A 22,541-nucleotide genomic window follows, 5' to 3' on the forward strand; every position below is an offset into this window, starting at 1 on the left:
AAATGTTTCTTTTTGTTTCTTTTTTTTTAAATATTTATTATTTATTTATTATCATGTATACAATCCTCTGCCTGCATGTACACTTGCAGGCCAGAAGAGGGCATCAGATCACATTATATAGATGGTTGTAAGCCACCATGTGGTTGCTGGGAATTGAACTCAGGACCATTTGGAGGAACAGTCAGTGCCCTTAACCTCTGAGCCATCTCTCCAGCCCATTTAGTAATCTTTTCCTTTGCCTGTAAGAGTCTATGAGAGCCAAGTATGGTGGTGCAAGCCTTTTCCTCCAGCAGTCAGGAAAGTGTGAGTTTCAAGCCAGCCTGATCTAAATAGTCACTTCCAGGACAGCCAGGGATGCACAAGGTTCTGACCATTCACTTGTCCGTACTATTTCATAAATATTCCTCCATTACACAAATGCTCAGCCATGTTTTACATTCAGAAGAGATTTACTGTCTTGCTAAAATACGGATAACAATAAAATAACAATATAAAACAAAAATTGAGAACTTAAGGATTTCAAAGGCTCTCCATTTCAAATGAATTGCTAAGACTTAAAATGTTGCTTTGAAAGTACTCATTAAGCCAGGGAGAGGATCAGCGTGCAGGCCCAGAGACACCTAGGGATCCATTCCGTGGAGTTGATACCCAGAAGATTTATTCTTATTTCCATTTAACCTTTTTTCTTTCCCTCCTATATAGGATAGCTGGGTTGTATAATAAAGACTAATTGTTAAGAAACAGAGCCAACAATGAGAACATAAAGTTGGTTGGGTAGGAAGCTGAGAAGAATCTAGGAGGAAACTGGGATCAGGAAAGAATATGATTAAAATATATCACATGAAAAAATGTTTAAATTTTAAAAAAACTGTTAAAAAAAGAATTCCTCCCTTATCCCCCTTGGCTAGTCCAGAAATTGAACCTAGGGTCTTGTACGTGCTAGTAAGTTATATCCCCAGGTCACAGTTTACTTTTTATTTCACGGCAGGGTCTCATTAAGTTGTCCGTGCTAGTCTTGAACCACTCTGTGGCCTAGGCAGGCTTCAGACTTGCAAACCTCGGCCTCAATCTCCAGAAAGCTAGATTACAGAGCGGAGTCATCTGGAGTAACTAGAACTATAATTCCTTTGTTATTTTATGTGTCTTATTATTATGCATATAGTCTGATTTGTACATAGGCCAATATGTATTTATCCATTCTCAAATATAAGATTATTTTCTTTAATTCTCTTTCTACTCCCCATCAGAACTACACTGCTGTTGGTCAGTGTTCAGCAGGTGGCCTGGGTCCCACGTCCGGACCTTAAGATCAAAGGTCTCAAGGTCCCATTTCTTACTTAGGGGCATCTTGGAGAGCTCAATGTGAGGTCCATGACCTGGGTGACAAGCCAGGTTCCTGGTCTTACTGGGGAGGTGGAAAATGAGTTTTCACCAGTGTTACAATTTAGATCTTTTAGAATGAGATAGCTGACCATGAGTTGATCAACTAACAATTGACTTGTATTACTTAATTATCCAAAACAGCTTGCAATAGTACTATCAAAGTATTGGAATATACATCCTAGGTTTAACAGATAGATATGATTCTATAGATAAATAAGGTAAAATAGATAAGGTCTTCAAAATCCTCAGAGACCTATAGAATATAGCATTTAAAGATGTTTTTATTATTTTAAGGATTCTTTGACAACTCTAACACAGGTTAACTCTTGGCAACAACCAGCCTACCTCAAAGAAGATGAAGAGCATCAAAGAAACTCCTTGTGGAGATGGCTTTGAGTACGGCAAAGCAGCCACTGGGCAAAAATGTCCTTATTTCTCCCACAGACAGAATTCTGCCTAAAATGGGCAAGCTTAAATGCAGGCAGAGTCGACAGCAAAACTCTGCCAGACAGGGTAAACAAGTCCTCAATAGCTCCTGCTTCATAAATATGTCTGTCAGATATGTTAGGCCAGAAGGCTGAAGATGATGTTCCAAGAGTTTTGGGTGACTGCTCAGGCAGCAAACTGTCTCTGTCATTTTTTTTTTTCCCCCATTTTGGAAGCTGCCAACCTACACTTCCTGTTTACTTAAGTAGGTAAATTTATTCCTTCTCAAGTCTGCTGGGGTTGAAGACTAGGTAGTTTTAAAATTAAGCTTACTTGTTTAGGAGTTAAGAAGGTACTTTTAGATCTAGATAAATAGGAGCTTTGTTAGATATTGACTTAGGTTCAAAACTTTTGACTCACCAAGTTAGAATAGATAATATTTTCTTCAAGGTTGCCAAATACCTTTTGATTAGACATCGTGTATGTAAGTCCTACCTATTGGTTTTTACAATTTTTCATAATTGTTCTTACTATATATTTTTAAAACTGGCCTTTTTATTTACACAGAAAGGGGGAATTGTTGGAGGTTGGCCTGGTATATATTGATGCTAATTACTGCTTGCTGTCTCTATGTCCCCACCTGTACCTTGCCTAAGAGCCTAACCTGTTTGACCAAATAAAAGGCCATCACACCTGGGCAGGGCAAATGGAATAGGCATGGCTAAGGTTCCAGGACTTGGGGAGACAGAAAGAATCTTGGGAAGGAGAGGGAAGGAGAAGAAGGCTGGGCCATGGTTAGGTGGAGGTGAAGCACATGGCCAGGATGGATGGAGACTTGGCCCAGATGATGATAATTAGCAAGTATTTGGGATTATGGACGGGAAGTAGCTTGATAGAAATTAATAAGGGCAGGCATCCCATACCTGCCCCACAATGGGAAGTAGTTTAGAGGATTAATATCTGCCCTGCCCCAGATTAACTAAGGCTATTTAAGGAGAGAGGAGAGAGGAGAGAAGAGAGAAGAGAGAAGGAGAGAGAGAGAAAGAGAGAGAGAAGATATGAGATGGTTAGTATCAGACAGCAGTGGAGCCTCAGGAGCTCCACAAGCCTGAACTGATATCAAGTGTTACAACCCTTTCTGCCCTGCTAAGCAGAGGAAGCAGGTGGAAACCTAAAACCAACTCATCTCAAAGGCAGGTCCAGTGAGATGCAGGCCCAAAGCGCTTCACCACGGGTCCCACCTAGCCAGCAGCAACAAAGTGCGTGTCAAGGTAGTTCCACCATCACTGACTGAACACCGGGTGTCCAGAGGTGATTCTTCCCCAGAATAAATGGAGTCTCAGGCAGTCACAGTCGGGGAATGGCAAGCAAGAGAGAGCGAGCAAGATGTCCAGCATTTATTTATAAACCTTGGGCAGTGGGGAGGGGTTTGTGGAAGAATGTGTCTGATTTGCTTGGGCTAAAGGTGCCAGGATACTTAATCTACATGCAGTGGCACGGTACCTCATTTACATGCAGTAGCCGGGGTCCTATCACAAGAAGGAAAACAAAGTACTTAATTATCCTAAGGATAAGAGAATAACTTCTAAGTACTATTAAAGGTCATTTGCTGAGGCTAGGATCTCCTTAGCATATGGTGAAGTACTTCCAGGAATTCTCTGTGCTTTCTGAGTAAGTTCCTTATCAGGAAGGGGCCTGGCCTGTAATCTTCCTTAAAGGCTATGTGAGGGCTCCTTACAAATATGGGGTTACCAGATCAGGTGGAGTGGGAACTCCACTGAAAAAAAGGAGTCCCCCATTATAGACCAAGCACAAAACAGTTATCTGGAGACATCAGACTTCAACCTTATCCAGCAGAGTTCCATACACTCCTATTTAAAAAAAAAAAAAAAAATCTTGTATTTATTTCCTAGGATACATCTACAAAACATTTCTTTTTTAAAATTTATTTATGTATACAATGTTGTGTTTTGCCTATACAGCTGCACACCAGGACACCAGGTCTCATTTTGGAAGGTTGTGAGCCACCATGTGGTTGCTGGGAATTGGACTCAGGACCTTTGGAAGAGCAGCCAGTGCTCTTAACCACTGAGCCATCTCTCCAGCCCTACCAAACATTTCTTATACTGGGCAAAGTGCTGCAGACTTATAATATCAGCATTGGAAATGTAGAGGCAGGAGGAGTAGAGTTCAAAGTAATCCTCAGATACATAGTAAATCTGAGGTCAACATGGGCTACATCAGATCCTATCTTTAAAAAAAAAGAAAAAAAAAAGGTTTCTTAGAAATAATTACCCACTCAGATGTGGTATTGTTAAGTCATAAAGTATCAGTATTACAAATTTTCCCAAAGAACCACTGGACCAATAACCCTCCACTTCCAACACATTGCACATTTTTCATTCTCAGACTTAGTTCTAATCCTAAACACTTCTAACTACTTGCCTATATAATATCTCAAGGCTGAAACTTCCAATAATCAACTTTTTTTTTTTTTTTTAAAAATCAAGCCGGATTCTACCCCTAAGTCTTTCATCCCATCTCAGATAATTTAACTGTATGTACTACCAAGAGAAAACATAAAAGTGTTCTACATATTGGTATGGGAAATAATTGTTTGAGATAATGTCATGTTCAGTTCCCCATGATGCTCTGAAACTCATGACCACTGATCCTCCCACCTCAGCCTCTCAAGTTGTGGGGACTAAAAGTACATGCCACGCCTTCCTAGGTAAGGGAATATTTGAATGAGATATAACAACAGAAAATTATATGCAAATGGGATATCAAATTTAAAAGATTCTTTACAAAAAAAGCAACAGAGTAAATGAACAGCCTGGCCTTTACTACCATCCTGCAAATAAGAGCAGTCATAATCTCTATATCTGACAAAGAGTGCATAATGAACTCAACATAAAAAAGGCCAAATATTATTATAATCTGAATTAGAATAAATAGGTACCACTTGAAAAAGCTGCAATGATTGATTTCATCAATTTGATACAACCTAGCATTACCTGGGAACTGAATCTCAATAAAGGTTGAGTTGGCCTATGGGCAGGTCTGAGGGATTTTCTTGATTACTTTAATATGGGGAGAACCAGCTTCTGTGGTTCTGCATCATTCCCTGAGTCTGAGTTCTGTACTGTATAGCAGTCTATGAAGTGAGCTAAGTAAAAAGCACAAATCAATTTACTTCTCTCTGTTCTCAATGACAGACATAGATGTAAGTCCTGCCACTTTCCCCCTAACTCTAACCTGTAGTTGTTATCTAAATTAAGCTCTTTCAGGCTGGAGAGATGGCTCAGTGGTTAAGAGCACTGCCTGCTCTTCCAAAGGACCTGGGTTCAATTCCCAGCACCCACATGGCAGCTCATAACTGTCTGTAACTCTAAGATCTGACACCCTCACACATAAATTAAAATTAAATTAAAAAAAATTTTTTTTAAATAAAATAAATTAAGCCTTTCTTTCTAAAGTTGCTTCTGGTCATGTTACTACACTAAATAACATCACAGTAGCAGAAAACTAAAATAGAAGACTTACAAACGGCCAACAAATGCATAAGAAATTTTACAATACTATTATTAGAGGCAAATAAAATCAGTCTTTAGTTAACACTCAATTACCAAAAACCAAAAACCAACAACCCAGCTGCTATTAAGAATGTCGAGCAAGGTAAACTCTTAAATATTGTTCATATGAATATAAATTAGTACAGCCACTGGAAAACATTATAATGTCCCCTCCAAAAATTAATTAAAAGTAGAACCATAGGCCGGGTGGTGGTGGTGCATGCCTTTAATCTCAGCACTTGGGAGGCAGAGGCAGGTGGATCGCTGTGAGTTCGGGGTCAGCCTGGTCTACAAAGTGAGTCCAGGACAGTCAAAGCTACACAGAGAAACCCTGTCTCGAACAACAAAACAAAACAAATGTAGAGGCAGCATACGCTCCAGCTATTCTATTTCTGGGTATGTAGCATCCAAAGGATACAAAATCAGTATGTCAAATAGTATCTGCAGTCTGGTGAGAATGGCTTCAGCTGCTAAAAGCACAACCCTGGCTATATTATTTTAATTCCTAAAACCTATACAATAGGCAAGACATATAGCAACCTAAGTATCTTTTTTTTTTTTTTTTTAAACAGGGTTTCTCTGTGTAGTCTTGGCTATCCTAGACTTGCTTTGTAGACCAGGCTGGCCTCGAACTCACAGCAATCCTCCTGCTTCTGCCTCTGCCTCCCATATGCTGGGATTAAAGGCATGCGGCACCACGCCCAGCTCAACCTAAGTGTCAATCAACAGAAAATGGATAAAGAAAATGCAATCACAAACACATACAAGCCATACAAAGGAACACTATTGAGTTATGAAAACTGAAAATCCTGTCACTTGTGACAACAAATCATACTAGCTGAAATAAGCCAGACATAGAAACATAGTGATTTTACATGTGCAAAATCTAAAAATGCAAAGTTTATCAAGTACAGAAGAACAGTGGTTATCAGAGGTTTAAAAAGAGAGGGGAGAAGAGACTGAGCTACAGTTATAGAAAAGTTTATTTGTTCTGTTTCAGAAATGGTGGCAGTGAATAATTATAAACGGGTATGTAGCCAATAATCTTGAATTGTGTAATTCGAAATAGTTACAGAAGTGTTTTTAAGAATTATTCTGTGTGTGTGTGTGTGTGTGTGTGTGTGTGTGTGTACACACCCACGGGGATGCCTCAGAAGACAGAAGGCATCATCAGATGCTGTGGAGCTAGAGTTACAGGAAGTTGTGAGTCACTTGATGTGGGTACTTGGAACCAAACTCTGATACTCTGAAAGAGCAACAAGTGCTCTTAACCACTGAGCCACCTAAGATTTTTAATTTTCTCATTACAAAGAAATGGCATATATTTATATAATGCATAATGAATAGCCTAATGTTCTAGATTGATTGCCATGTAATGTATAAGTGAGAGGGGGTTACTCCTAGACAGGGTCTTACTATGTAGTTCCTGCTGTGCTGGAGCTCATACTGTAGACCAGCTTGGCCTCGAACTCCACCTGCCTCTCTCTGCCTCCCAGTACTGGGATTAAAGGTGTGTGCCACCACCACCAGCACATTTAGTATTCTTAAAGATGCACATTTATAACCTATCAATTAAAAAGGTAAAATATTAAATAACTATTGCCAAATAATTTTTATTTTATTACTAATAAAATATTAAATAATTATTGTACGTTATAATCATTGAAAACATTTTCTCAATCTTTGCACTCATCAGATTGTTGCCATGGAAGGTTTTGGTTTTGTCTATTCAAAATGTATCAGACTTTTCTTTATATTATAATCTTTTGTATATGCAAGAAACCAATTCTCTATCTAAGACATGAAGATATACCTAGTCTGTTAACATCTTGAAACATTTTGAAATATGAAAGATAGAAATGCCATTCTATTTATTTCTATAAGAAAATCAATTACCCTCAAATGTTCCCATTTTTAAGTGACACGCAGCATCACACATTATGTGCAGGGATCTGGCTATCTCACTGGGCTGTCGGACACTGCTACACCGCATGGTTCAAGTGCTATAATCTGGCTTTACATGTTTATACTAATAAGGCAATATCCATCCTACCTCTTTATTACTAATCAAAATTATAGGAGCTCCTCTTAAGGCTCAGCTCTTGCACATACACTTTCAAATCGCCTTGTAGACATATACTTGGATTGACAACATGCTCAATCTAGAGCTGACCTTGACAGACCTCATATATTTACAACACAGAGAATGCTTAACAAAGAACATATTAAATTGTTGTTTAGATTTTTTCAATATGTATAACAATTATTTGTTCTTTGATAGTTTGTGGCAGTGGGAGGGTCTGCCATCATTATCCTAGTTCAACAACTACTGTTTAATAAAATTTTCTTCGTACCTGCCACATAAATATTACATAAATTCTGTCGGTTTCAGATTAGTGTATATATATGTAGCAATCCCAGCACTTGAGAGGCAGAGGCAGGCAGATTTCTGTGAGTTTGAGGCCAGCCTGGTCTACAAAGTGAGTCCAGGGCAGGACAGCCAAGGCTACACAGAGAAACCTGTCTCGAAAAACCAAAACCAAAAACAAACAAAAAGATGACCTGTTTCTTGTTAAAAAGCAGATTTGTAAACCTTGTTAACCTGTGACATTTAAAAAACAACAACAAAAAACCTGTTGTTTTGAACTTTCAATGAACTCGTGGATAGCTGAAGAACATTTGGTCAGAGTCTTAATGGAAAGACATATAAACAATAATCCTGCTGTAACCCCTTGAGTCCTGTTAACCTTAAATATTGCTAATCTATAATATGAAAAACAGTTGCTTTAAACTCACAATAAACCTGTGGAATGAAGACAGAGATAATAAATATTTAGTTAGATAGGATTCTTAATGGTAAACACATGGCTTTTATGGCCATGAGGCAATTTTTCTTCTTACATTAAGAATGCTGTCTGACACATACATAAGCTCATGGACAAAAATAAAAGACTACTGGAGCCACTCAAGCTGACTCTATCCAACAGATGTGTTTATGTATAGATGTATGTATGTTGTGTATGAAACTGTTAGAGCTTGCTTGTCTGATTTTGCTCTGTCTACCAGATATAAGCTCATACATGTGTACACACACACACACACACACACACACACGTATGTAAAATGGTTTGAGCTTTGCTCCACGAAATGTGTGACTATGTATAAGTCTGCATGTCTACATACTTGTTGTTCTTTATGTAGGCATGGTGTACGCGTGAGGTGTTGGAGCCTGCTTTGCTTCATCCACTGAATGTGAGTGCCCGGTTTTTTTGTTTGTTTGGTTGGTTGTTTTGTTTTGTTTTTCTTTCTCTTCCTCTCCAGCTCACAAAGAGTTAATGAGATCTGGTGCAGGGAAGTAGCCCCAGCCTCAGCCTGCTCCAGGCCTCTAGTCTCTGAGAAAAAGAGGCCACAGTTTTTTGGTGGCTTGGGTAAGTAAGGTTCTTTTCTTAGCCACCTGCTGATAATCAGTAGGAAGGGTTCTGTAACTCTGACCTCAGAAGAGTTTCAATCGTAAAGTACTGGCCCCTGAAGAGTTAAACTGCCTGTTACTTCAAGCTAAGGCAAAGTCAGGATACAGAAAATATCCAATTCCAGATGCCAGGAACCACTAGCCCCTGGCCCCATGCGTGGACTCTACATGACCTGCCTCAGTTTTCCTTGACCCTGTCAAAGCTAGACTTTGATACATAATCATCTAGGCCTGGAAGCTTCATATTTAGGATTTTGGCCTCTGTACTAAGTGATGGATTATTCCTCTTCTCAAATTGTTCTTGTCCATCTCTTATTTATATTAACCTCATTTGCTATGCTATTAATTTTCATGATTCATGTTTGAGCTAAACTCCAATGTGTCAATATTACAAACTCGGATCTTCAGAAGGGAATAGCTCACAAGGGGTCCTACCTTCCTAAATGAGATTAACACCTTTATTAGAGGCCTAACTCAGGATCTCCTCTCTCCTCTGTCTCCTTCTCTCTTCTCCTCCTCCTTCTTCCCCCCCCCCCCCCCCCCCCCGCCGCCCCTGACAGGGTTTCTCTGTGTAGCCCTGGCTGTCCTGGAACTTACACTATAGGCAACTCAGCAATCCTCCCCCTGACTCTGTCTCCCACGTGCTGGGATTAAAGGCATGTACCATTGCTGTCTCACAAAAATGTCTCATTTTTACAAATTATACAGTCCGTGGCATTTTGTTATAGCAGCATGAATGAAAAAGATATTCAGAAAATGCTTGGGAAGTATATTCCTTTTTCCTAGCATCTAAAATAACCGATACAAAATATTGGAAATAATTGACTTTGTGTGTGTGTGTGTGTGTGTGTGTTTTGAGACAGGGTTTCTCTGCGTAGTCTTGACTGTCCTAGACTCACTTTGTAGACCAGGCTGGTCTCGAACTCACAGTGATATGCCTGCTTCTGCCTCCCGAGTGCTGGGATTAAAGGTGTGCACCACCATGCCTGGCAACTTTCTGAGTTTTTAAAAAATAATTTCACTGAGTATCATGGGGCATAATTTTAGGTTAACAGTGATAAGCACAACAAGATAAAATGAAACCCCTTATGGGATAAAGAAAAATGTATCCATAGAATGAATACATAAAAATTGACCTTCCCGATCTATTTTCCTTATCATTCCTTGTACCATAAGTCCTATGTTTCACACTTGGTGCTCTGGATTACCACATTCTGAGCCAAAGTCTTGGATACATAAAAGGACTAAATTCTAGTAGAACAAGAAATAGCCTCCAAACTGGTAAGGGCAAGAAAAGGAGCAATGACTTCCCAATCTTCCCTATCCCAGGGAGTAAGAATAGAACATTTGGTTTAAAAAAAAAAAAAAAAAAAAAAAAAAGCTACATAATCAGAAACCTGGATGAAGTAACAGCACTCCCGATTAGGTAATTAACCATAAATTCTCTGATTGATTATCTTCTCTTAGAAAAAAGTAAGAATTATCTGACAATACATTGTAATATCAGAAGAAGCTCATCACAGCTTTCTCTGATTTATGAATTGTCCCCATTACTTCAAACTCTCCTTATTCTTTTTAAACTTTCAATTAGCATTCCAAATACCTATCCCTCTTGAAGTAAGAAAGCAAAATCTTCCTATATACCTTTTTCAAGAACTACCTCATCAACTTCCTTCAATGCCATATTTTTGAATAAGTTATCTATATCCATAGTCTCCAACTTCTCACTACCTACACATTCTTCAGCATACACCTTACACACCATTTGAACAATGCTGCCAAGTTACCAACAATCTAAAGGTACCATGTACTTTATAGCTCACAATTCTTATGTTTGACTCATACGCAGCATTCAATGTTATTTACTCTTCCATCTTGAATAACTCATGAAAGTAGAAAGAAGTTAGGTCCCTTGACAGAAACCACTGGACGCTTTCTCTGCTTCTTGGCCACTATGAGAAGAGCAACAAGCTCCTTCTCCACCTTCAGCTTACATGATAAGCTGCTTCACCACAGTCTCAAAAGCAATGGAACCACAGAAGCCTGAAAACCAGTTGAGTGAATGAAATTACTCTCCTGTATAAACTGATTTATCTCAAGCACTTGGTTACAGTGATGGACGCCAAGTAGCACAATAAACAAACAAACAAACAAACAAACAAACAAACAAGCTGATGGTACTTGCTATTATCACCATTATTCTAAGAATCATAATAGGATCCCATCTGCCAATTTGGAGTTATATTTATGAAAATTCTCAGCTGCAGTTAAGATTACCAAGAAACTTCACTGGCAAAAGAACAAAATTATTATCACATGGCTTAGTTAGGGTTTCTATTCGTGTCTTAAAACACTATAACCAGAAGTAACTTGGGAAGCAAAGGGTTTATTCTGCTTACACTTCCAGGCAAAAGTCCATCACTGAGGGATGTCAAGACAGGAACTCAAGGCGAAAACCTAGACGTGGTGAATTGCTGCTTACTGGCTTGTTCCTCACAGCTTGCCCAACCTGTTTTGTTACAGCACCCAGTACTACCAGTCTAGATGTGGCACCATCTACACCTTCTACATCCCCTACACTGAGCTGGGACCTCCAAAAAACAATCATCGATTAAGACAATGTACTGAGGCTTGTTCATTTGCCAATCTGGTGGGGGCACCAGCTTAATCTCCACTAAGCTTTCTTCTTATAAGATGACTCTAGCTTATATCAAGCTGACAATTAACTAGCCAGCACATCTATATATAACAGAGTTTTGTGGCTAGTACTTATCATAGTAGGCATCAGAAATAATGTTTTAAGGAGAAACAGCTAGCAAGGAAATCTATAATACCATTTATTAACTGGCCTTTAAAAGATGATTACCTCAGGCTGGGCGTGGAGGTGCACACCTTTACTCCCAGCACTCGGAGGCAGAGGCAGGCGAATCGCTGTGAGTTCAAGGCCAGCCTAGTCCACAAAGCTAGTCCAGAACAGCCAAGGCGACACAGAGAAACTCTGTCTTGAAAAAAAGAAAGAAAGAAAGAAAAAGAAAAGAAAAAAACAAACAAACCAGATGATTATTTCAAATATAGGCATTCCTCAGCTTTGGAAGCAAGTAAATCTGCTTAATGACTCAAAGCCTGTCTTTTTTATGTAATAATTTACCACATGTCTGCTCTGAGCACTGTGGTGTTACAGCTTCACTTATTCACAGCTTAAAACAAGTCTATCTTGAGGACAGCAGCCAAGATAGAAGCCAATGTATTTGCAGCTATGGAACCTCTGAAATTCTATGAATTTTATTTTTCTCAATCATTTGCTTTCTCCATTATATCTCCATGGTATTATCCTGAAAACAGGTTTCAAGATGCACTCCTTGGAATAAGATATCCCCTATAAATTGAGAATATTTGAATATTGTGTCTCCATTTGGTGGCTGTTTGGGGAGAATTAGAAGTGTGGCCTTGCTCGGGGAGAAGCTTTGAGGACTTAAGACTCCTGCCATTTCAGCCGGTGGTGCTAGCACACATCTTTAATCTCAGCACTTGGGAGGCAGAGGCAGGTGGATCTTTGTGAGTTCAAGGCCAGCCTGGTCTACAAAGTGAGTCCAGGACAGTCAAGGCTACATAGAGAGACCCTGTCTTGAAAAACAACAAAAACAAACAAACAAAAAGACTTCTGCCATTTCAATTTAGTACTCTCTGCCTCCTGCTTGTGGTTCAAAATATAAGCTCTCAGCTGCCTGCTGCCTCTGTCCAGCCATTATGGATTCTAAAAATAGTCCAAAATAAACTCTTCTGTAAGTTGTCTTGGTCATAGTATCTTATCACAGTAATTAAAAATAACTAAGACAAAAATATAGAGAAGTTATAGTATACAAAAATATTTTAAAATGTGGTTATGGCCGGGTGTGGTGGTGCACACGCTTAATCCCAGCACTTGGGAGGCAGAGACAGGCAGAACTCTGTGAATTCAAAGCCAGCCTGGTCTACAAAGAGAATCCAGGGTGACCAACTCTACACAGAGAAACCCTGTCTTGGAAAAATAAATAATAAATTGTGGTTAAGAACACAAACATATAGGCCAGGCCTTTAATCTTAGCACTCAAAAGGCAACGGCGGACAGATCTCTGTGAGTTTGAGGCCAGCCTGGTCTGCAAAGTGAGTTCCAGGACATCCACGGCTATACAGTGAGACTTCATTTACTTACTTACACACACACACACACACACACACACACACACACACAGAGAGTGAGTGAGTGAGTGAGTGAGTGGGTGAGTGAAAGAATATGATTCAATTAGGTTCATGTCGTGGCTTAATAAAATTTAACCTGGGATTTCACTAATCTCCAAGGCTCAGAAACAATGCTTATAAAAGTCAAATCAATCAGTGCATATGAAAGTACCTTAATGGATAAGTGGTAGATTTGTCACTCTCGGGTGAGTTTTGGAAACAGTGTGATGGTCCCATCAGGCTATATCTACATGCTATTAAGGACACAGGGCTCAAAACCAAAGGAAATAGTAAGTTCTGTTACTGATATGCTCCATAAAATTTTAGTAGTAATTAAGCTTTTCTAAACTTTATTTTTCCTTTCTACGTATCAGAAATAAAAAGCAACAGCCAAGCCTGATGGCTCACACCTTTAATCTCAGCACTTGGGAGGCAGAGGCAGGAGGATTTCTGCGAGGCTAGTCTGGTATATGTAACTGTTCCAGGACAGCCAGCAATACAGACAAAGATCCTGCCTCAAAAGAACAACAATCATATTCAAATTATTTCCAAAAATAGAATGAGAAACTGTACTTAAAAAGTTTAAAGTTAGATATTTTAGATTACTATAACTGACGAGAAGTTAAGTTTTCTAATCTGACTAACATGACTGAAGGACTGCTAAGTAGTTAAAGGCTGGCGCTACTTTTTCAGTACCAAAGTTCAATTTTCACGCCCTACCAGGAGGTTTAAGTAGCCTGTAACTCAAACTCTGGGAGGAGCCCATGCCTATATATAGCCTACACACACACACACACACACACATATACATTTTAATAACTAAAAAATATGTTAAACATGTTTAGAAAAGATCTAACTCTAGCAAACAAAATGCTAGTCTCTAAAAAACGATTGCTATCCCCAAAACTCTAACATATTGTCTGAAGAGTCTAAAGTTTCATACCCTTTAAGTCCTTCAAATTCAGCATTTGCATACTTCCCACAGGGGGGAGGAAGCTTTCTGATTACATCTGAATAAAGCAAAAGTCCATGAAGTATATTCTGAAGTTGTAGAGCAGACTACACACACTAAATCCTAAAAAAATCACTTAATTCCATTCACCTACCCATAAAGCAAATCTCTAACGGTATTATACAACACATTAAATGATGCCAGACAGATCAAGAATCACTGCCTATATATGCATTACTCAGTACTGAAATACTTACACCTTTAAAATATTTTCAAAGAAAGGACAAAAGCCAACAGTCCAAAGGCTATAATATCCATTACTCCCACAATATGCGAGCAAAAGTAATAGGCTGGCATTTGTCCTTATGTCCATAGTCACCAGTTATGGGTAAGCTGACTTGTGACTGGGTTTAGTTTGGTTTGTGTTTTATCCCCCCAGTGCTAGAGACTGAAACCAGGGCTTCACTCCCTTTCTAAACTACATTCCAGTCCAGTTCAGGTCTATAAATTAAGCTGTTTCTTCCTGAGGCAGTTCCCACCCTGAACATCCCACAGACTTTCTAAAGACTTCTCAGTGTGCAGGCTTGTGTATGTCTGTGCCTGTGACCAAATACCTAAACAACTAGGGGGAAGGGGGGAGGGGAGACAGAGACAAACAGGGGGTGGGGGGGGCAGGAAGGGAGGAAGGAAGGAAGGAAGGAAGGAAGGAAGGAAGGAAGAAAGGAAGAAAGGAAGGAAGGAAGGAAATATCTTAAGGAAAGATTTCCTCTGTTCAGGGTTTCATAGGCTTCGGTGTCTCGCAAGAGGTTGACATATAGAAGAACTCACATCATATGTCCAGGAATTAGAGACAAACTTCAGTGTTAATGAGCTTCCTTCTTCCTTATTTATTCCATCTAGGCTCCCAGGATACAAATTGGTGTCTAATTTAGTTTTCCCTTTGTACTATTGTTTTATTTTGTCATGTTTATTTATCTTTTAGAAGCCCATTCTTTTCTACTGAAGGACAGAAAGGGAGTGGATCCAGAGAGGAAGAGGTGGACAGGAACTGGGAGGAGTAGAGGGATGGAAAACTATAATCAGGTCTTATTTTGTATGAAAAAGAATATTTTCTTTTTGTCCTGAGACAGGGTTTCACTGTGTATTCCTGGCTGTCCTGAAACTCACTTTGTAAACCAGGCTGGCCTCAAACTCAGAGATCCATCTGCCTCTGCCTGAGTGCTGAGTTTAAAGGTGTGCACTGCCTCTGCCCTGCTGAGAATCTATTTTCAGGAAAAGAAAAAAAATAATTAAAAAACAAAAATAGAAGGAAGCCAAATAGTGGTGGTATACGCCTTTAATCCCAGTACTGAGGAGGTAGAGGCAGGTGGATTTCTAAGTTTGAGGCTAGCCTGGTCTACAGAATTCCAGGACAGCCCGGGCTACACAGAGAAACCCTATCTCAAAGAAAGAAAAATAGAAAAAGAACGTTTGGTATTCCTGTGCCTCTTGAGTTTGTTTTTAAGGATGAAAGCTGAACCACCTTTTATATTATGACCATAAGTTATTAAATAAAAATCCCAATTAAGTTTCAGCAGCAGTAATGTTTCCCAGTATGCCCTAAGTATTAAATACTTCTGAACAACGGCACTTTAAAAAACCCTCATTTCTGAGTAGCACAGGCAGAAAAAGACCGAGAGGTGACAAGTTCGTTTTTACCAGAGGCCAATAACTTCACCTACAATAAGTATTCTGAATTTAGAACCAGAAGATAGAACCTCTATGTAACAGAGACTTTATGGCAAATATCTGGTGTGGAGAGGATGGTGCTGAGAGTTGAGAACAAAATGCATCTGTTTGTGGTGACAAGTCAGCTGAACTTCCGAAGTTCAAATAAAATTATTTCCAACAAAGTGAACGGGAAATAGGGCACTATAGAAACGCCCTTTTCGATTCACAAAGAACTCTGACATCAAATGTTGCAGTTGTTCCGAAAGCAGAAATAGGGGGTGAAAGTCAAGTTTTACTATAAAACTTAAATCTAAATTGCTTTTCATGCAAAACAGTCAATCCTAATACCTCTAGAAAAGATGCTGGTATACAATCTCCAGGCATCTTTTACCAGTAAGAAGTACGGATGTGCAGTGTATGACTTTTTTATCCTCTTCTTTTTCCAGCCTGAGAATAAGGTCAACACAGAACAATAATGCCAAGCTATTATTCTCCCATCTTGTGCCTTCTTTCATATTAAGTGATTAAATAAACCAGTGTGTTTCTACTCAGTATTTATTATCACTATTTTGTACCAAAATTATAGTGGTTTAGTTCTTTTACTTTCAAAGCAGCTGATCTGGCAAAGGCTGCCTTTGCTCATAATTGATGGGCTTTGTTGTTATTGTTGTTCTTTAGTTCTTAAAAATTTACCACCACCACCATGATTGTTAACTATGTGTGTATGGGTATGGGTGTGTAAGCATGAGTGCAGATGCCCAAAGAGGCCAAAGGCATCAGATCCCCCTACAGCTAAAGTTAAAAACAATAACGAGCCACTTTATAAGGGTGTTATAGAAACTGAACTCAGGTCTTCCACAAGAGCAGTACACACTGTTAGTTGATGAGCCTTCTCTCTAGCCTCTAGACTTAATTTTGGGGTTGGGGGAGTGTAGTTGTTGTTTCTCTGGTTTTAATTAGGTTTTGTTGATACAGGGTGTTACTATGTAGTTGTGACTGTCCTGGAACTAACTGTTTCAACAGGGCTGGCCTCAAACTCAGAGATGTGCCTGTCTTAGCCTCCAAAGTGCTTGGGTTAAAGGTGTACACTGCTCTGTCTGGCTTTTGTTTGCTTTTTAAAAGTCTTCTTTAGAGTTATTGCAATTTTCTCCCAAAAAGTATGGGGCCATTTAGTTACTTAGTTGTTTCATTTGCTTGTTTTGAAACAGAGTTATCACTTATACAGCCCTGACTAACCTCCAACTCAGGGAAACACCTAGTGCAAGGATCAAAGGAGTACCTGACGCCACACCACTAGGTCTTTCTCATCAACTCTACAAATTAGTGTTTTTACAACACTGCTCTCTACACCATTCATTCTATATAACACTTCTTTCCTTCTATGTCTCTCAAAACATTTCATAGTTTTCTTTTAATAGACATGTTTCTTGGTAAAGTTTATCTTTTCTATTTGGGAAATTCTGTTGTTAACAGTGGTGACATTTTTTTCTATATATTTTCTAATGGGCTACTGCTAGTATATTAGAATATTATTTTTTGATCTTATGTCTAGCAATTTCCATCAACTGTTTGACACCAGTCTCATGTAGTTCAGGCCTGTCTCAAATTCATTACATAGCTGGGGCTGGCCATAAACTTCTGAAATTCCTGCCTCTGCCTCCTCGGTGCAGGAATTACACCACTCCCATCCTAAACTCCCCCATCTTCCTTCTGAAAAAATGATCTCATGTTTCCCAGACTGATCTCACAAACTCACTATACAGCTAAGACACCGTGGACATCCAACATCTCCTGGTCACAGGCACCAGAGGCACGCCTAGTTTATATGTACTGGGGATCCAACCCAAGGCCACATGAATGCCTAGAAGGTACTCTGCCAGCTGAACTATGTACCTGATCAAGACCTAAACTTTTTATTTTAATAACTTTTAGTTAACTCCTTTGACATTTCCAGTAGTTACCTCAATAGTATCTATTAGTATCTTTTTTCTTTTTAATCAGTATTTATGCATTGCTTTGTTTTTCACTTATTATCTTGTCTAAAACCACCAACACCACCCTGAAACAAGTTTTTCTATGCAGCCCTGGCTGTCGTGGAACTCACTCTGTAGAGGAGAGGAGCTAGCCTCAAACTAAGATCCGCCTGCCTCTGCATCCTCTGCCTCCCAAGTGCTGGGATTAAAGGAGTGTGCCACCACCATCCAACCATTTAGAACTTTTTTAAACTTTTAGTTAACGCCAGGCAGTGGTGGTGCACGCCTTTAATCCCAGCACTTGGGAGGCAGAGGCAGGTGGATCTCTGTGAGTTCGAGGCCAGCCTGGTCCACACACTGAGTCAGAATAGCCAAGGCTACACAGAGAAAGCCTGTCTCGAAAAACAAAAACAAACAAACAAAAATTAGTAACAATGGTAAAAAGAGATAGCCAATGCTGTGCTTATTCATGCATTCCGCAAATGTAGCTTTGTACTTGGCCAGTTCTCATCATTGGCTATAGAATGGCAAACTAATTAGACATGGCCCCTTCTCTTGGCTAAATATTTACTATGTTGCTTCTTCCAAGAAACTTGGTAAAAGAAGTTGGTAAGATGAAAGCAGCTTGTATCTTGGCTGATTTTTCTGGAAAACTTTTAGGTAGTCTAACTTATTTTACAAAATAGCATGAGTATTTGCTTAGCTAGGCACACAATTACTTTAGAGCCGGGCATGGTGAGGCACGCCTTTAATCTCAGCACTTCAGAGGCAGAGGCAGGCGGATCTCTGTGAGTTCAAGACCAGCCTGGTCTACAAAGTAAGTCAAGGACAGCCAAGGCTACACATAGAAACCCTGTCTTGAAAAACAAAACAAAAACAAAAACCAGTGTGTACCAACATTGGTTGCATTATGGGAGGTGCGGTGGCGTGCGCCTTTAATCCCAGCACTCAGGAGGCAGAGGCAGGCAATCTCTGTGAGTTCGAGGCCAGCCTGGTCTACAAAGTGAGTCTAAGCCAAGGCTATACAGAGAAACCCTGTCTCAAAAAAGAGAAAGAAAGAAAGAAAGAAAGAAAGAAAGAAAGAAAGAAAGAAAGAAAGAAAGAAAGTTAAGTCAATTTTTATATGCTTAGGGACATAAACCTAACACTTGCCTTGAAAGTTTTATTTCTTTGTACAACTAAACAATCTTAATATCAAATATTTGCTTCTATTTCAGAACCTGCCAGTGCTGTCTTCTAGAAAATAAACCTTAAGGTTTAAAAAAATAATACAGCTATTTAAGACAAAACAAAACCACCCTCCAGCTATGTAAGCTGACAGTTTGGTACTCTTACTAGACAAAAATAGATTCAAAAGAGAGGGCATCAATAAACAAAGCAACAGATCCTGAAAATGCCTTAGTCAGTAGAGGAAAAAAAAAAAAAAGATGTTTGATTTAACACAAAGTAGGCAAAACAAAACAAACAACAACAACAACAACAAAAACCTAAAATTTATCACCAGAGGAATAAGATTCCATTTTTGAATCCCAGCAACTAAAGAGAAATGCATTTATATTAGAAAATACAATTAAACATGCTTCTAGAACCAGTCATTTTTAATTAGCAGCTATACTTATAAGAGGCCCTGAATACTTCTTAAATATATTTTAGAATTTCTGACAAGTCACTGAACCCACTGTACCAGAAGGACACAATATAACCTGCTAGGTTTTGTGATGACTTCAACTTCAAGCCATGCTGGATCGTCGTCACTGAAGAACTCAGGAGGTGCTCCTCTTGGTTTTTGAGTGTTTGCAATATGAAAATATTAGTGAGGCACAAACAAGCATGAGGTTAAGAGATGACTCAGTGGTTAAAAGCACTTACTGCTCCATTAAGAGGACTGGAGTTTGGATCCTGGCACCATCTAGTGGCTCACAAATGCCTATAATTCTAGTTCCAAGGGACCTCTGATGTCTGCCTCCACTACTGTGTGTGTGTGTGTGTGTGTCTGTCTGTCTGTCTCTCTCTCTCTCTCTCTCTCTCTCTCTCTCTCTCTCTCACACACACACACACACACACACACACAGAAAAAATAAATAAAAAGTATAATCATAACTACAAGTAGCATTTGTTCCACCTTAAGCTTTAAGTTTACTAATCCTATCCTACACATATTCATTCTGAACATACTTATGAAATAAAATAATAATACTTAAGAGGAGTCAAGATGCTTTTGGGGAGGGTTGGGGATAGTTTTACAACTGTCAAATAAGCCAAACAAAAACAAGAGAAACTGTTATGTTTCACATAGATAGACCATCCTAAGTTGGTTGATTAGCTAGAATTTATACTGGAACCTTCATTGTGTCAGTTCTCAAAAACATTCAGTGCTAAGCTTGTTCTTTACAAATAAGAATAGGGCAAGAAGATCTGATTTACAGCCCATAATAAACATGACCAAATTTGAAAGAATTTGACAAGTTATTTTAATGTTAAATGTATTGATTAAAATTCGGTTTAGGTTGCCTGTCAGTCTCTGTATTTCCTCTCATTCTTAAATACCTTATGTGCCTCTTCATATACTAAACATCTAAAAAGTGAAAAAGATGGAAGGATAGATGGGCAGATGGCTAGAAAGAAAGACATAGAAGCAGGAAGATATAAATGGATGGCATATAGGCAAAGCAAAGATTTAGAAAAGTTCTTAATATTTTACACAAAATCAAATGTCACACACATGCACACACATATGACATCATTATGAGGTAGGGATAAACATGATGGTCAGAAACAGAATATTTGCATATCTAATGTCCAAAAATTAGATCTGTATCCTACATAGGTTTGACTTAATTGATCCACTCATTTAACCCAAGTAGCATTTTTCTATCAAAAGTAGTAATAGCTAAGCAAGGTGTGGTAACACTCCCTGTAGTGCCAGCTATTCGGGAAGCTTGAAAAAGGAGGATCTCTTGAGCCCAAGAGTTGGAGATCAACATGAGCAACATAGCCAGACCCCATTTCAAGACAAAACAAAACAAAAAGAAAACAAAGTAGCAAGATCTTAACAAAAATTTTCTAGTCATAAGTATATATAAAAGAATAAAGTACTTAGTGATACTCCCTTCCCCCATTCACTGAATAAAATTGCAACAATCTGAAACATCTTCAAAAGGCACTAACAGTATTAAAAAGGAGGCTTTCTTTTACTCACCTGTAACCCTCTCCTTCTCAGAATACTGGAATCATCCATAGCAAATATCAGACACCCGCCCCCCCAAAAAAGGCCACTCCCCAGACACCAACTACTAGCACCTACTTGCTGCTGAATAAAGAGGTAAACAGTCCGTTCAGAACAGCAGGCTGTGACTAGTAATCCAGCACACTGCTAACCCAGCCAGCGTCAGGACACAATTATGCCTAATGCTAAAAAATACAGAAAGCTCTCACTAGAATCAAAGCAGAAACCGAGAAAATACTTGATATTTGCTTTCTTTTCCAAACATGCGCTCCTTTGTCTGAAATTATCTTAAATACCAAGAAAAGAACAAAGGTCCCAGGAAAAACAATTCCAATCTTTTTTATCTAGACTTCACTGCTTATTAATAAAAAGGTTTGGCAAACAAGAATCTCCACCTATAGCTACTAAGCCATAAATTCAGTACCCCGTTTTCCTTTCCAAAAACAAAACTGCTCTACATCCATTCCTTACAGTAAAAATTCTTCAGAAATATAAAAACAACAAAAAAAAAAACCATATTATTCTGTTGCCTGTTTTCAGGCTCAAAATGATACAAAACCAGTTATTGTTTTGGTTAAATCGGCAAAATTCCTTTCATCCTTTGTATAGACAAAGCAAATGTCAGATTCTTTCGATACTGTCACAGGCTCTTTTGTTTCTTTACCGCTAGATACGCAGATCTTCCCTTCTTGGACAATCCCAAAGCCTCTTCCCCCACCCCCTACCCAGAAGCCTGGGCCACTGCTAAGGTTGGTCTCACGGCTCTTTTATGTCCTTGGGAGAAGAAAGTACACGTGTTATGAGTTCTGAGCATGGATGAATTCATTCATCTATTCATCGCTGACAGTGCTGCCACAGAAAACACTCCCTATTCCACCAGATGTCTAAAAGGACACAGCAAGCAAAAGCTTAGCTTCACCAAGCTATAATAAACTCAGAATTATTTCTTTGGTCACTGCCTGCCATACTCAAAGTAGCCAAATGTCAATTCCTTAATTCATGGATCAAAACACATCTTTTTAGATTTCAAGAGCAAAAAGGTTAGCTCTTATAATAGGAGTCTGTCACTTAAATATTCATAAGTGTTTAGATTTTCTAACATTGTAAAAATGGCAAAAATCCTAAGAAAGTGAAAAACTGAAGCAAATTAGTAATTCTTCTAATAAGTCATATGGAAATTCATGAAAGTAGGATTACATTATCAAGATGATTAATAGATTACCTTTTAATTTACAACCATTGTTTTTTAAACTATAGGATATACTGCTAAGTTATTAAGCCCAAAAGGATTCCATTACCCAAATTTCCTATACTGACAGAAAAAAGTATGTACAGAACACCTAAATCAACCTTTCACATTCCCTAAGGAGTAAACATGGCAATAGCTGTAGGGCAGATTCAGTATGTATCCCGCAAGTAGAAGAGGCTGCCTCTCCTATAGCTATGCCAGCTGCAACCAAGTCTGGGGCTTACACGGAAGCTCTATTTTAAAGATCTTTCTCTGGTTCTCTTACAGCTGACTACAGGAACAAGAGTTATCCTCACTGCTGAAAATAGCACAGAAAGCAAAACGCGTATCTTTTTCATTCATGAAAAAAATTTAAGTCCT

General features: G+C 38.9%; 1 protein-coding gene across 2 annotated transcripts in view; it reads right to left on the reverse strand.

Moving 5' to 3' along the window:
- The window catches only part of Mast2 (microtubule associated serine/threonine kinase 2), a 163,446-nt gene that overhangs the window by 85,472 nt on the left and 55,433 nt on the right, over positions 1–22,541 (reverse strand). The gene's annotated exons all lie outside the window — the stretch shown is intronic.

Source organism: Acomys russatus, chromosome 29 (assembly GCF_903995435.1).
Source record: "Acomys russatus chromosome 29, mAcoRus1.1, whole genome shotgun sequence".
Lineage (NCBI taxonomy): Eukaryota > Metazoa > Chordata > Mammalia > Rodentia > Muridae > Acomys > Acomys russatus.